The following is a 15370-nucleotide window of genomic DNA, read 5'->3' as shown; positions in this document are numbered from 1 at the left end:
GGGACTGAATGAATGGAAGAATGAAATGGAAAGAAAGAAGACCCTGGAATGGTACAAGGAGAAAGAGGCCCCGGGGTATGAAAGGTGGTATGATGGAAGCCTGGGCGGTGATCTTCTCTTCCGAGCGAGAGCACAGTGTATGGATGTGAATGCAAGGAGTTACAGGTGGTCTGAGTCCCGCAGCAAAGTGTGCCAGATGTGTGACATGGGAGAGGATGAGACGGTGGAACATGTGGTGCTGGAGTGTGTGAAGTATGCCAGAGATAGGAATGAGATGATGCAAGTGATACTGACTGAGTTAGGGCATGATAGGAATGAAAGAGTGGAGAAGACAGGAAAGGAATGGATGGTGTTGTTGCTGGGACTGTGTAGAGAGGCGAATGAAAGGATGATTGAGGCGGTGAAAGAGTTTCTGGAGAGAATGTGGCGTGCCAGGTGTATGACCAATTAGGATAGAGGATGCTGTTCGTTTCTCTTTTTCTTTCCCCTTCTACAGGAGTTGCCGATCCAAAGGCCTGGCTCAGGAGTGATCCTGTGCCACCTGTACCATCAAGATCAAGATATATATATATATATATATATATATATATATATATATATATATATATATATATATATATATATATATATATATATATATATATATATATATATATATATATATATATATATATATATATATATATATATATATACTGCGACTTTTTATGTTAAGTAAAACAGAATGGACGGCAAACGAAAAAAGTAGAAAAAAAACAAGGAAAAGGAAAGAAAACCAGAAAAAAACACAAAATATAGTAAGAAAAATAAACTAAACAAGAGCAGTAGGAGTCGTGGCTTATCCCACACCTATTACTGGACTGGACCATGGCGGCACACATAATTGATGGGGAGAAAAAAATTGGGAAAAACGTATTTCTGAGAAAAATACATAGCATACCCGCTTAATCTATTTAAACACTATCAGTAAAGTATGTGCTTTTGCCCCACAATTTCCCTAATCATAGCCCTCTCCACTACCGGGTTATTTCCAGTTTGCTGGTCTCTGGAGAGAGGGCTAGGATAAATGTTATTTATCAGCAGTAATATTAAAGGAGTGGTTTGCAACGGAAAGTATACAGAAAAGTGTCTTAGAAAAATGTCTACTTCCTATAGTGTTGCACTCCTTTTTCGTGTCACTTAGATTATTCGTGTTTTCTAGTACCAAAAAGAGAGAAGCTCCAGGTCGGATATCACGCGCAACGAAGGGAAGTTCTCCCGGTACAACACCAAAAAGAACAATCCCAAGGTTCCTTGTGCTGGTTCACTACATACAAACTGCATAGAACATAACCCACAAAACTTATACCTCAATATTCAAAAGATCAGCCTTTTATTTCCACACCACAACCCGTCTCCAGACAACATAATCATCATAACTTATACACAATACTCAAATACCAGCCAGACACAATACACCGTGAACTAACAAAGCTTTAGTTTTTTACATACTCACCAAAACAGATATCAGTCCAAAGGTAAGGATTCCACTTGTTCTGTCCTCCTCATTTGGTCTAAACTTGCTTCAGGGCAGACACAGGTGGCAAGGAAGCAGAAGCGGAAAGGACAAGGAGGCCTGGGTGACTGGATATTGTTGATTCGTGAGGCTGGAAACCCACATGGGCTAAAGGTGGCCCCGGCCCGTCCATGATTGACTGGGTCACTCACAGCCTCTTTTAACGGCCGGGGATGACCCAGCTTGGTAGCATCTCGGAGCTGGACACCTCCAAGTACAGTGGTCTCTCGGGCCACTTCCCGTTTTCTTTCAAAGGGGCGGAGCTACGCCCCCACATTAGTTGAGTTGCCACCCTTTGTCGTGCACGCTCCTCACCCACAAAGAAATTACTGCGTGGTGCTTAAAACGAAGCGGAATACCACATGGTCCCTCACTACACACGTAGGTATATACGTATGTACATTATTAACTTCTTCAATTTAATTATTCTTCAAACAAAAATTAAAGACATTCTATATCTGTTGTCACCTAAGCTGACGATACCCCCCAAAAAAATAGGCCCCACCCACACCTTTCTGTGATTGGCAGGTGAGGTAGTGGGAGAGATCTAACCTCACCTCACCTCACTCTCTCTCTCTCTCTCTCTCTCTCTCTCTCTCTCTCTCTCCTGTTGGTCCTATAAAAAAAAATAATAATAAATACATAAAACGGCTGTTATACACCTTTGGTCTGGATGCTTAAAAACTTCCGTTGCTCAAATACGGCGTAGGCCTGCGAGCGGTAACTTATCTAATTTATAATGTAATAACTCTCTCTCTCTCTCTCTCTCTCTCTCTCTCTCTCTCTGTAGAAATATGAGTTTTTTTTTTTTCAGTGTAACACACACGCACACACATGTACGATATTGGGTGGTTGGATGGTAGTACTGTACAAAAGAGGTGGTGATGGGTGGAGGAGGAAAAATGGGGAGGATAGGGAAGTTGAAGTTATCAGAAAAGAGATTAGTGGGCAGCTGTGTGCTTGCGCACGTGGACGACTTTCTCTCTCTCTCTCTCTCTCTCTCTCTCTCTCTCTCTCTCTCTCTCTCTCCGTATAAATAGAATAGAGATTCAGATTCTTTATTATTCCATGAGACATGGTTATTCTTACAGATTGGTTAACATAGGTAGTCATGTTTAATATATGATAGCAAATAAAATACACACACACACACACACACACACACACACACACACACAATAAAAGTAGATTGACTCAAAACTTCTTTGCCACTCTGTATTAAACATTTAGTAAACGTCATTTAAAATAATTGTGCTATGATAACATTGACTAATAATTATTTAAAAGAATTTCGCTAAGTCTAGACTTAAAAGCATAAAGGCTTTCAGAATTGATCACATTGGTGGGCAGTGTATTCCATAACTTTGGTCCAAGTATCATAATGGCTCTGGCACCAGAGTCTGTTCTAGCTCTACCCACATAAAGGTTATTGAGCTGTCTTGTGTTGCTTGTGGTGTGTTCTCTAACTGTGGGAAATTTGAGGTACCAGTCTGGATAACAGTTATTGACAGCCTTATAAACAGTTGCCTGCATTCATCAGGTAATCGAGCGTCGATCATAAGACGACCATAAAACTGACCCAGCCGCATCAGCAAACACACACACACACACATATACAGAGAGAGAGAGAGAGAGAGAGAGAGAAATGTAGGGCGGTTCGTGTAGCGTCTCCTCACCGTAATAAGGTGGGCGGGAGGGAGTTAGCGACATGCAGGTGTGTCGGGAAAGGGACGACGAACGAACCTTTGGGGACGAGAGTGGACAGGGGGAAAGGTTGAAGTGGAAGACACAGTCTTGTCAGGTCAGGCTGAGGTCAGTTCAAGTTAACGTCTTTGTTCTCCAACTCTTCTCATTCCCCCATCCTCCGGCCCCACCTTGACCTAGCCAGCAGTCCCCCGAAGCTTATAAACACACACACACACACACACGTCAGTCAGAGTTTTTACCTATGGATTTTGTTAACTTTATTAAAGATTATGATGTGATTTGTTTATGTGAAACTAAGGGTGATAATACTGATATGATTAATGTAAAAAATAATGTAGAAAATATTGGGTTTGATATTGTCTTTAAGAACAAAAGCAAATTAAGCAGGTTTAAATACGGGGGTACCCTAAAGCATATTGGAAAATTTTAAATAGTAAGAAAAGTACTTATCAGATCCCCATAACACTAAATGAATTCTATGAGCATTTTAAGCAGCTAGCGGGTGATGAAAATTCTGACAATAGCGATGTGAATATTACAAATGATGAAGACAGTTTGGATCCAAAAATTTTATCAGTACTTAATGATCCTATAAGAGAAGAAGAGGTAGTTAGAAATATTAAGAAGTTAAAAAAAAAAAACAAATCCCCAGCATCTGATATGATATTAAATGAATATATTAAAAGTACTAAGCATCTTTAGTGTCCCCTCTATATTAAAATGTTTAATAAAGTACTTGATACTGGTGTCATGCCAGCTGAATGGTTGGTGGGTACAATAGTGCCACTCTATAAAAAACAAGGGAGACATCCAGGATGTTAGTAATTACAGGGGCATTACCTTACTTAGCTGCATGGGGAAGCTGTTCACCTCCACACTTAATGAAAGACCTAATGATTATTCAAACACCTTATCTATCATTAATGAAACACAAGCGAGCTTCAGACATGGATATTCCACTCTGGATCATATATTTTTGAAATATGTAATTGATTTATTTAACTGGAAGAAGAGAAAGCTATCTTGTTTATTTGTTGATTACAAGAAAGCCTTTGATGTGGTATAGCGTGAAGGTTTATGGTGTAAGCTTGTGAAGGAAAAGGTGCAAGGGAAAATTCTACATGTAATCAGAAATATGTACAATAATATCAGATCATGTGTCATGCTTAACCAAGAGATTTCAGACACCTTTGTTTGCAATGTAGGGGTAAGACAGGGGGAAAATTTATCACCTTTGCTTTTTGCTTTTTATGTGAATGATATTGAAAGTAAATTAATTGGATATAATTGCAGTTATGTAAAATTTGGTGATGATTTCTTAAACTTGTATCTTAAACTATTTGTTATTATGTATGCAGATGATACAGTTATTTTGTGTGACAGTGAGGATGGAATGAAGCAGGCACTGGTTGCTCTGAATTTATATTGTAATGAATGGAAATTGAAGCTAAATTGTAACAAAACAAAAGTAGTAGTGTTTAATAGGGGAAGACAAAATTGATCTAATTATGAATTTGAATTTGGTAGTGAAAACACTGAAGTAGTGACAGTATAAGTATCTTGGAGTGTTATTAAATTGTAATGGGAGGTTTTGCAAAGGTGAGCTGGAGCTAAAGGAGACAGCCACAAGAACAGTGTACTCATTAATAAGTAAGTGTAGGAAGTTTGACTTGCCAGTGGATATACAACTTGAATTATTTACCACAACGGTGTTACCTATATTGACTTATGCATCTGAAATTTGGGATTACCATATTGCTAGGGAGTTAGAGTATATGTACATGAAATTTTTAAAACAGGTTTTAGGCATTCATAAGAATACTTGTAATGACATGGTGTATGGTGAACTGGGTGTATTTCCCCTTGATATTTATATAAAGAAAACATGATAGGTTATTGGTTTAGGCTAATTTCAGGTAAAAATATTAAATTGTGTTATGTAATGTACCAGTGTCTATTGCAGCTGGTAGGTTAGGGCTTTATATTTCTCCATGGTTAGCTTGTATAAAGAATATTTGTAATGACTGTGGAATGTCTGGTATGTGGTTGTTGCAAGATGTTCCTAATTCAAGATGGGTGAAGAAAGCTGTGGAACAGAGATTGAAAGATCAGTGGCTTGTAACTTGGCATCATAATTTAGAAACAAAATTATTAAGTAGCAATTATAGGGTGTTTAAGACAGATTTTTGGCAGAGAACAGTATTTAGAAAAGTTAACAAAGGCTGACTAAATTTAGAACTTGTAATAATAGACTTCCTGTAAATGTTGGTAGGTATCAAGGTGTCAGTAGAGAAGATAGGGTATGTAATAAGTGTGATGTTGAGGTAGTAGATGAATTTCATGTTCTTTTTGAACATATGGATGTGGAAATTATTGGGTTACGTAATATGTATATACCAAATTATTACATAAATAGGCCAACACAATTCAAATATGCTTTGTTCATGCAAAGTACAAGTTCAAGTGTGATGAAGAAATGATCTTTTTTTTTTTGAGGATGGTGCTATGCATGTTTAGATAAATAGTGTGCACAACAGGTCAATAGTTTTTCTAGTTTCTCAATATATGTATACACATTTTTTTATTCACTTTTTGCCATTGCTTACAGTGTATTTCATTTGTATGTATTTTTTTCTTTATGTAATATTATGCACATTCTGTATATGATTTATGGCATTTGTATTCTTTTGCTGGAGAGCTGTGCTCCATACTTTTACATAAAGTCTGAGCTTACTCAATAAATTCAATTAAATTCACACACTACACTATTTTGCCGTGCTGGTCTAATTGGTCCATTGCTATTATTAATCAGCCTCATCATATCACTGTAGTACTGACTTCACACTTGTTCCTCGCAACACTCATCCTCTTCCTTCTCCACCTCCTCTTCTTCTTCCTTCCATTGCTATTATAAACCTCCATTACATCTGTCAGAATGGAATCTCTCTCTTCCTTCCCATCTGGACTCCCACAGAGCTGAGATGCAATAAGTACCAAGCTCTCTGACATAAGCCTTTCATAAATGAAGAAATGAGAGAGAGAGAGAGAGAGAGAGAGAGAGAGAGAGAGAGAGAGAGAGAGAGAGAGAGAGAGAGAGAGAGAGAGAGAGAGAGAGAGAGATTCCAGGACAATATTTATTGCAGTGGCGTTTCAAGAAAGATCTTCAGCGCGTCAGATGGCAAAAGTTGCAAGCCAAATAACACAAGAGATCTTAACTACCTGGCTGCAGCATGACAATATCAAGTGTTGGTGGCTGTGTGAGTGATGAAAGAATGGGATTGAAAGCCAACACATTCTCTTATGTGGAAAGTGTTGTATATGAAAACTTCTTTATTATCGTCAGGGTGGACAGGGTGGAATCAAAAGCTTTTTCATCTCATCAACTCCTCTCCTCTAATTGACTGTCTTCAGTCTCTCTCTCATCGCTACAACGTTGCATCTCTAGCTGTCTTCTACCACTATTTTCATGCTAATTGCTCTTCTGATCTTGCTAACTGCATGCCTCCCCTCCTCCCATGGCCTCGCTGCACAAGACTTTCTTCTTTCTCTCACCCCTGTTCTGTCCACCTCTCTAATGCAAGAGTTAACCATTATTCTCAGTCATTCATCCCTTCTTCTGGTAAACTCTGGAACTCCCTGCCTGCTTCTGTATTTCCACCTTCCTATGACTTGAATTCCTTCAAAAGGAAGGTTTCAAGGCACTTATCCTTCAATTTTTCACTACTGATTTGAACCCTTTTAAGGGACTGGCATTTTTTTTATTTATTGGATTTTTGGTGCCCTTGGCCAGTGTCCCTCCTGCATGAAAAAAAAAAAAAAAATCAGCATTCATCGTCTAGGAATGAGGGAGATCTTCCTCTAAACGTCACTGCAATCATGCCAGCTTCGTAGAACCTGCCAGATGTGTCTAGGAATGGGATGGGCTGTTGCAGGGAGACACTCAGGCTGAAGTAGCAGTACTGAAAAGTTTTTACATTTTGATGACAGAGAAAATTATGATCTGTTGTTGTGTACATTCTGGATGAGTCTGGGTTTCCTTACAGTTCATTTATCTATTTTTGTTTCTTAATAATTGCATACTTACTACATGTATACATAAATCAATTCATTCATGCATACATATATACAAACATACAAACATACATACATACATACATACATACATGTAAAAATATTCTTTTTTTCTTTTTCCTCCTTTTCCTTCTACTACTACTACTACTATAATACTATTACTACTACTGCTACTTTAACCACCATTTAACACACACACACACACACACATATATATATATATATATATATATATATATATATATATATATATATATATATATATATATATATATATATATATATATATATATGAAATCACAGGCACTGGGAACAAGTAAGACAGGAACACAGGAGAATCACAGGAGGAGGCAGTAGACACCTGCCAAAACAATAATTACTCCCAGTGAGGTCTAAAGCAGTTCAGGGGGTGCTGTGAACTTATCATTAAACCCAGCTGTGACCTCACTGAACTTTGTGTCCCATTTGTGTCTCACAACACAAGGGGACAGTCACAGCCTGCCCTCTAAAGACAACTCTCTTCCTCCACACAAAACTACAAGCACCTAATAACACACACACCCTTCATTCAAAAATTTTAAAATCGTAATGGCAACTCCTACACCAACCTCGGAGTCCCCATCTGGGGAGGGGACCATAAATGTCCCCAGGTCGGACTGCCTTTCTGTCTACAACCCTACGTGTCTTGACACCCCCTCAACTTTTTCTTCATTAACTTCTGTAACATTTGCAGTCTAAGGTCTAATTTTCAATCTGTAGAACACCACCTCTCCTCTTCTAAACCTCATCTTCTTTTCCTCACTGAAACCCAGGTGTCTGAGGCAACTGACAGTGGCCCCTTTTCTGGAACAGAAAAGGCTCCTACTTTCTCTATCCTCATTTTCGATCCAAAGCTGGATGCTGCATTTATGTTCGCAGTGACTTAACCTGCTCTCGTGGCCACGCTCTTGAATCTTCCGAGTTTTCCACCATCTTGCTACGACTACAGTCACTCTCAAACTAAATTTATCTGTGCTGTATACCTCTCACCTAACTCCTCTGACTATAAGAAATTCTTTGACTATTTAACTTCCAAAGTGGAGCACATTCTGGCTCTCTTCCCTTTTGCAAAGATCTCCATTCTTGGAGACTTCAATGTTCACCACCAGCTTTGGCTTTCCTCTCCCATCACTGACCATCCTGGTGAACTAGCCTACAACTCTGCTATCCTCCACGACCTAGAGCAATTGGTGCAACATCCTACTCGTATTCCTGACCGTCTTGGAGATACGGTCAACATTCTTGACCTTTTCCTGACCTCTAATCCTTCTGCTTATGCCGTCACCCTTTCTTCTCAATTGGGCTCCTCCGATCAGTCTCATATCAGTATCTTGTCCTATTGCTCCAATCCCTCCTCAGGATCCTCCTAAGCGGAGGTGCCTCTGGCATTTTGCCTCTGCTAGTTGGGGGACCTGAGGAGATATTTTGCTGATTTTCCTTGGAATGACTACTGCTTCCGTGTCAGAGACCCGTCTTTGTGTGATGAGCGCATAACAGAAGTGATAGTGTCTGGCATGGAGGCGTACATTCCTCACTCATTTTCTCGTCCGAAACCTTCTAAACCTTGGTTTAACACAGCTTGTTCTCGTGCTATACATGATAGAGAGGTGGCCCACAAAAGATACTTAAGCCTTCTATCACCAGAATCTCATGCACTTTATATTTCTGCCCGGAACCATGCCAAGCCTGTTTTCCAACTAGCCAAAAACTCTTTCATTAACAGAAAGTGTCAAAACCTTTCAAGATCTAACTCCCCTCGTGACTTCTGGCATCTAGCCAAAAATATCCCCAATAATTTTGCTTCTTCTTTCCCTCCTATGTTTCAGCCAGATGGCACCACTGCTATCACATCTATTTCTATAGCTGAACTCTTTGCTCAAACCTTTGCAAAAAACTCTACCTTGGATGATTCTGGGCTTGTTCCTCCCTCTCCTCCACCCTCTGACTACTTCATGCCACCTATTAAAATTCTTCGCAATGATGTTTTCCATGCCCTTGCTGGCCTAAACCCTTGGAAGGCTTATGGACCTGATGGGGTCCCTCCTATTGTTCTCCGAAACTGTGCCTCCGTGCTTGCACCTTGCCTAGTCAAACTCTTTCAGCTCTGTCTGTCAACATCTACCTTTCCTTCTTGCTGGAAGTTTGCCTACATTCCTAAAAAGGGTGACCGTTCTAATCCCTCAAACTACCGTCCTATTGCTTTAATTTCCTGCCTATCTAAAGTTTTTGAATCTGTCCTCAACAGGAAGATTCTTAAACATCTATCACTTCACAACCTTCTATCTGATCGCCAATATGGGTTCTGTCAAGGCCGCTCTACTGGTGATCTTCTGGCTTTCCTTACTGAGTTTTGGTCATCCTCTTGTAGAGATTTTGGTGAAACTTTTGCTGTTGCCTTGGTCATATCAGAAGCTTTTGATAGATTCTGGCACAAAGCTTTGATTTCCAAACTACCCTTCTATGGCTTTTCTCCTTCTCTCTGTAACTTCATCTCAAGTTTCCTTTCTGACCGTTCTATTGCTGCTGTGGTAGACGGTCACTGTTCTTCTCCTAAATCTATTAACAGTGGTGTTCCTCAGGGTTCTGTCCTATCACCGCATTCTAGAGTCTCATCTACTTCATCACGTTCATCAGCAGCACAAAGAAAACAAGAAGCAGCAGCAAAGGTAGCCAGACTTAGAAAGGAAATGGAATATCATGATAGTTTAGCAGAGGCAGAAGTTAGGTTAGCTAGAGACCAGGCAATGTTTGCAAAGAAAAAGAAAGAGAGAGATTTAGCAGTTGCTAGTGCAGAACTTAATGCTCTTAGCTTACTTGAAGAAGAAGTAAAAATGCTTCCAGGTAATGATAAAAGTGTAGAGAAGCAAAGTTATCTTCAACAATACATAGAGTCACAAAATGAAATGAAAGTACAAGCAATTGCAAATCAACAAAGTGACAATGCCATGCCTCACAAATATGTTACATTCCATGACCCACAGGAACCTTCTTCTTGCAATAGAGATAATGAATTGATGACAAATGAAGTACATTTATTATTTAGACAAATATTTAGTGAACCTCAGGTAATAAATCTCAACCCTACAGCTCAAAGTCTTGTAGCAAGCTCTCGTAGACACACTCATAATGTCAACATGCCTAATAATGTGAATAATGTGAGACAGAATCATCAATCCTTTTCCCATCCTGGGGGAACCTTTGCAATCAATATACCTGATCCCAAGTGGAGCCTCCCTCCAATAGAGCCTAACACTTTTGATGGAGAACCCATGGAATTTCCAAGTTGGTTGAAAAACTTTGAAACTTATGTAGAGTCTAAAACTTCTATTGGTAAAGAGAGACTTGCCTACTTAGACAGGTATACAACTGGTGAGGCAAAGGATGCCATTAAAATGTTAATGCACTTTAACTCTGATGCTGACTATGTGCAAGCAAAGAAAATTCTTAGTGATAGATTTGGAAACAAAAGCATCATAGCTGATGCTTACACAAAAAAGTTAATGAATTGGCTACCAATCTCTCCGCATAATGGTCCAGCATTAACAGCATTCTCAGATTTTTTGAAGTGCTGTTTAGCTGCAATGAAACACACTTCTTATTTGTCATTTCTGAATGACCCTAGAGAGCAGAGAAAGGTGCTAGCAAAACTCCCTGAACATACTGTTCATGACTGGAGAAAGCAAGCGATGATATATCTTGATACTAACAGTAATAACAACACTTCTAGTAGCAATGAAGAACACCACCCACCCTTTGAAATGTTATGTGAATTTGTCCAGAAAGAAGCAAAAGGAGCAAGCAATCCATTTGTTTCCTGGAATTCAGTAAGTAGGGAAGTAAATGACTGGATCAAAACTCACACAAGGGCAACCAATTGGAAACCAAGGGAATCCAACATCATGACAAAGAATAGAGGGAGTAGAACTTTCATGGCTAAAGCAATTGAGGAAAAACCAATGTGGTCATTCCAAAGTAAAGTAAATGTACAAGCCAACAAACAGTATCCCAAGGACCTGGAAAGGAAAGGACGACTCTGTCACTACTGTACAAAGGATCATGATTTAGATGATTGCAAGGAATTTGCCAAACTTGATGGTAATACTAGGTACAAATTTGCTAAAGAAAAATGGTTATGTACAGGGTGTCTAAAAATGGGTCACAAAGGAAAGGATTGTAGAAGAAGGAAAGTTTGTAAAGTATGTCAGAGATACCATCCCACAGCTCTTCACAATGATGATATGACAAGAACTGAGAGCCAAAGGGTGCCAGCACAAGCAACTCAGCCTAAAGATGATAAACCCACAGTAGTAGCAAATAAGGTCAAAGTTACAGAATCAGTGACACATGACATGCACACCATGATAGTTCCTGTATGGTTACATCATGTTAGTAATGAAGAGAATAAATTTTTAGTGTATGCCCTGCTGGATGAGCAGTCTGATGCTTCATTCATCAAGGAAAGCACTCTGAATAAATTGGGAGTTAGGGGATCATCAGTGTCACTCAATATCCACACAATAAGTGGAAAACAAATCACTGATTCTATCAAAATTCATGGACTTAAAGTAAGAGGTTATAATGAAGAAGTGGAAATATCAATCCCTTCAGCATATTCAACAGAAAACATTTCAGCTGGACGGAGTCAGATACCAAGGCCCGAGACTGCTTGTGACTGGCCCCACTTAAAGGCAATCTCTGACAAGCTAATGAAATATGACCCAAATGTTGACATAGGACTCCTCATTGGTCTCGATTGTGCAGAAGCCATTATGGCAGAAGAGCAAATAGCAGATGATAGCAAGAAGCATCCCTATGCTCGTAGGACAGAGATAGGTTGGGGGATCATTGGTAGAATCTCACCCAATTCAAGTCCATTGGAGGATACAGTGGTAGTCTACAGAACAGTGACACAAGAAGTAGAAATCAATGAAGAAAAGAGGATTAATTTCTTAGTGGTTCCTACTAAAACCAAAGAGATGATTAATCCTTCTCAAGTGAGAGATATGTTTGAACTTGACTTCAGTGATAGAAAGTCAGCTGACACTCCATTATCATATGAAGATAAAAGGTTTATGAGTAAGATGAAAGAAGGAGACATCAGCTGAAGGATGGGCATTATGAGTTACCCCTTCCTCTTAAAGATGATAATGTCAAGCTTCCAAACAACAAACTATTAGCAGAGCAGAGACTCAAGAAGTTAAGAGCTAAACTTAAGAAGGATAATCAACACAAAGGTGATTACAGTGTTTATGGATGATATGATTACAAAAGATTATGCAGAGGTTGTATCGACAAAGGATTTAGTTAGGAATGATGGTAAGGTCTGGTACATTCCACATCATGGAGTCTATCATCCGAGAAAGCCCAAAAAGTTAAGAGTTGTATTTGACTGTAGTGCAAACTACAGGAGCCAGTCATTAAACAGTCACCTGTTACAAGGTCCAGACCTTACCAACAAACTTGTTGGAGTGTTGTGTAGGTTTAGGCAAGAAAGCATTGCACTTGTATGTGATATAGAAGCAATGTACCATCAAGTGAAAGTCAACCCAGAATATAGAGACATGTTAAGATTCCTGTGGTGGGAAAATGGTGACCTTAATAATGAGATAGCTGAATACAGGATGACAGCTCACCTGTTTGGAGCTACATCATCTCCAAGTGTAGCCAACTTTGCACTTAAGAAAGCTGCAGATGACTATGGGTGTGGATCTGATGCAGCCAAGTTTGTAAGAAACAACTTTTACGTTGATGATGGTTTGAAGTCAGTAGCTACAATGGATGAAACTGTCACTCTTATTCAGCAGAGCAAAGAATTATGTTACAAGGGAGGTTTTAACCTTCATAAGTTCTTGTCAAACAACAAAGATGTATTTAGCTGCAATTTCTCCTCATGAGAGAGCAGATGGAATTAAAAGTTTGGATTTTAGTAAGAATGAAGACACACTGCTTATTGAAAGAACTTTGGGAGTTGAGTGGTGCATAGAATCTGACACATTTCAATTTAGAATAAAGCTGAAAGACAAGCCACTCACCAGGAGAGGCATTCTGTCAACAGTGAGCTCTATATATGATCCATTAGGTCTAGTGTCACCTCTCATACTGACTGGAAAGCAGATTTTACAAGAATTATGTAAGAATGCAGTTGAATGGGATGATGAGGTGCCAGATTATGTCAAACCTAAATGGATAAAATGGAAGGATGAGCTGCACAAACTAGATCAGCTAAATATACCTAGATGTTACAAACCTGATGACTTTGGGGAAGTAGAAAAGGTTGAACTCCACTTTTCAGATGCCTGCCAAGAGGGATATGGCCAGTGCTCATATATTAGATTAATTAGCAAGACTGGCTGAATTCGTTGTGCATTAGTAATGGCAAAGTCACGTGTCGTACCTCTAAAAACCATGACAATTCTCAGACTAGAACTAGCAGCAGCAGTGGTGTCAGTTAGAATCCATTAACTCTTGAAGGGAAAACTTGAGTATAATAATGTGCAAGAAGAGTAACAGAAGTATCTCCTGATCATGATGGCCTAATAAGAAAGGTTAAGGTCTTGGTGTCAGACTGTAATCTGAACAACCAGCGAAGGTGCACAAAGGCAAACAGGACCATCATAGAGAGGCCAATACATAGTCTAGTATTGCTGTTAGAAGGTAATGCATAATAATAGACCGGAGCATCCCCAAAAAGGAGCCAGTGTAACAAAACATATTACGTGCTAATCCTAGTTTTAAGGTACATACTAATGTTAATTTAAGGTAAATTGTTACACAATTTAGGGGAGCCATGTTACTGTATGTAAAGCGTATGTACCTCATGTCATTATTCCTCAGTAATCATAAGTGAAATGTTCAATAGTTTTCTATTTGCATGAAAACGTGTAATATGTGTAAGTATCAGTATTCAATGCTATATTAAGCACCAAAGCCAATGCTCACTTGTTAATAGAGTGTGGTTAACCCACTGGTCGCCTGCGGGCGTCACTCATGGCCAAGTCATGCTCAAACAAAGATGGGCAGGATGGTGACCGAGATAAATACTTTAATTTTGTAGTAAAAACTGATTGTCATAGTGCCAAGTTGATTGCATGTATTGTTAATGAATACTGTAACATGTTGAAAGTGTTTAATATCAATGTATAATGTTATTTTGTAAGAAATTGAGACTGAGAACTTGTTCGCAGTTCTTACGGTCATGCCTACCTCATCAATAAATGTCAGAGAGAGAGAACTGCCTTTCCTCGACCCTACGATGATGGGTGTGATCAGTAAAACAGATCACCTGAGAGCCAATTGATGCCCAGCCGGTGTGGCTACTCTCTCTCTCTCTCTCTCTCTCTCTCTCTCTCTCTCTCTCTCTCTCTCTCTCTCTCTCTCTCTCTCTCTCTCTCTCTCTCGAGTATGCTTCCCTCTCCTGGATATCAAGCGCCGCCCCCACACCAAGCGACTGGACAACATCCAACGCTGGGCTCTGCGACTAGTGGATGCTGCAGACCCCCCCAGCCCAGCCTGAGCCTGTAAGTCTCTTTGACTCACTGGAACATCGCAGAGACGTTGCAGTAATAGTGGTGTTCCATAAGGCGCAGGTGCAGGAAGTGCCACATCTGACAGGGTTGCGCCAACCTCCAAGAGTCACTGCACGGTGCATGAGAACGTTGCATCCAGACAGCGTCACAGTGGAGGTGCCACACTCCAGAGCCAGCCAGCATCAGCGCACCTTTGTGGGCCACGTCTCCAGGATGTAGAACATTTTCATAGCCACTATGCCTCAAGTCCGTCACATGAACATCCATAGTGTCAAAGTGACTGCCTATACCTGGAGACAGACAGCTCACCCCCATGATGCTACAAACACAATGATAGTGAGTGCAACACAGAAACATCCACACTGACACACATCACACAAAGTGACAGACATGAGTAACTCATAGTAGACTAAATGGGGGACAAAATAGAAACATTAAATATACAAGACACTGTAAATATGTATGTTTTAAA

General features: G+C 39.7%; 1 long non-coding RNA gene across 1 annotated transcript in view; it reads right to left on the bottom strand.

Annotated features, from left to right (window-relative positions):
- LOC135092120 (uncharacterized) overlaps window positions 1–1889 on the bottom strand; it is a 31149-nt gene extending 29260 nt beyond the window's left edge. Inside the window, exon 1 of the long non-coding RNA XR_010262758.1 lies at window positions 1496–1889. This is a non-coding gene — a long non-coding RNA (uncharacterized LOC135092120). The remainder of the gene's footprint in view (window positions 1–1495) is intronic.
- Window positions 1890–15370: the final 13481 nt, after the last annotated feature.

The sequence above is a fragment of the Scylla paramamosain genome, chromosome 39, assembly GCF_035594125.1.
Source record: "Scylla paramamosain isolate STU-SP2022 chromosome 39, ASM3559412v1, whole genome shotgun sequence".
NCBI classification, from domain to species: domain Eukaryota; kingdom Metazoa; phylum Arthropoda; class Malacostraca; order Decapoda; family Portunidae; genus Scylla; species Scylla paramamosain.
The sequence above is the reverse complement of the archived record's forward strand: the minus strand, read 5'-3'. Positions and strand labels throughout refer to the sequence as shown.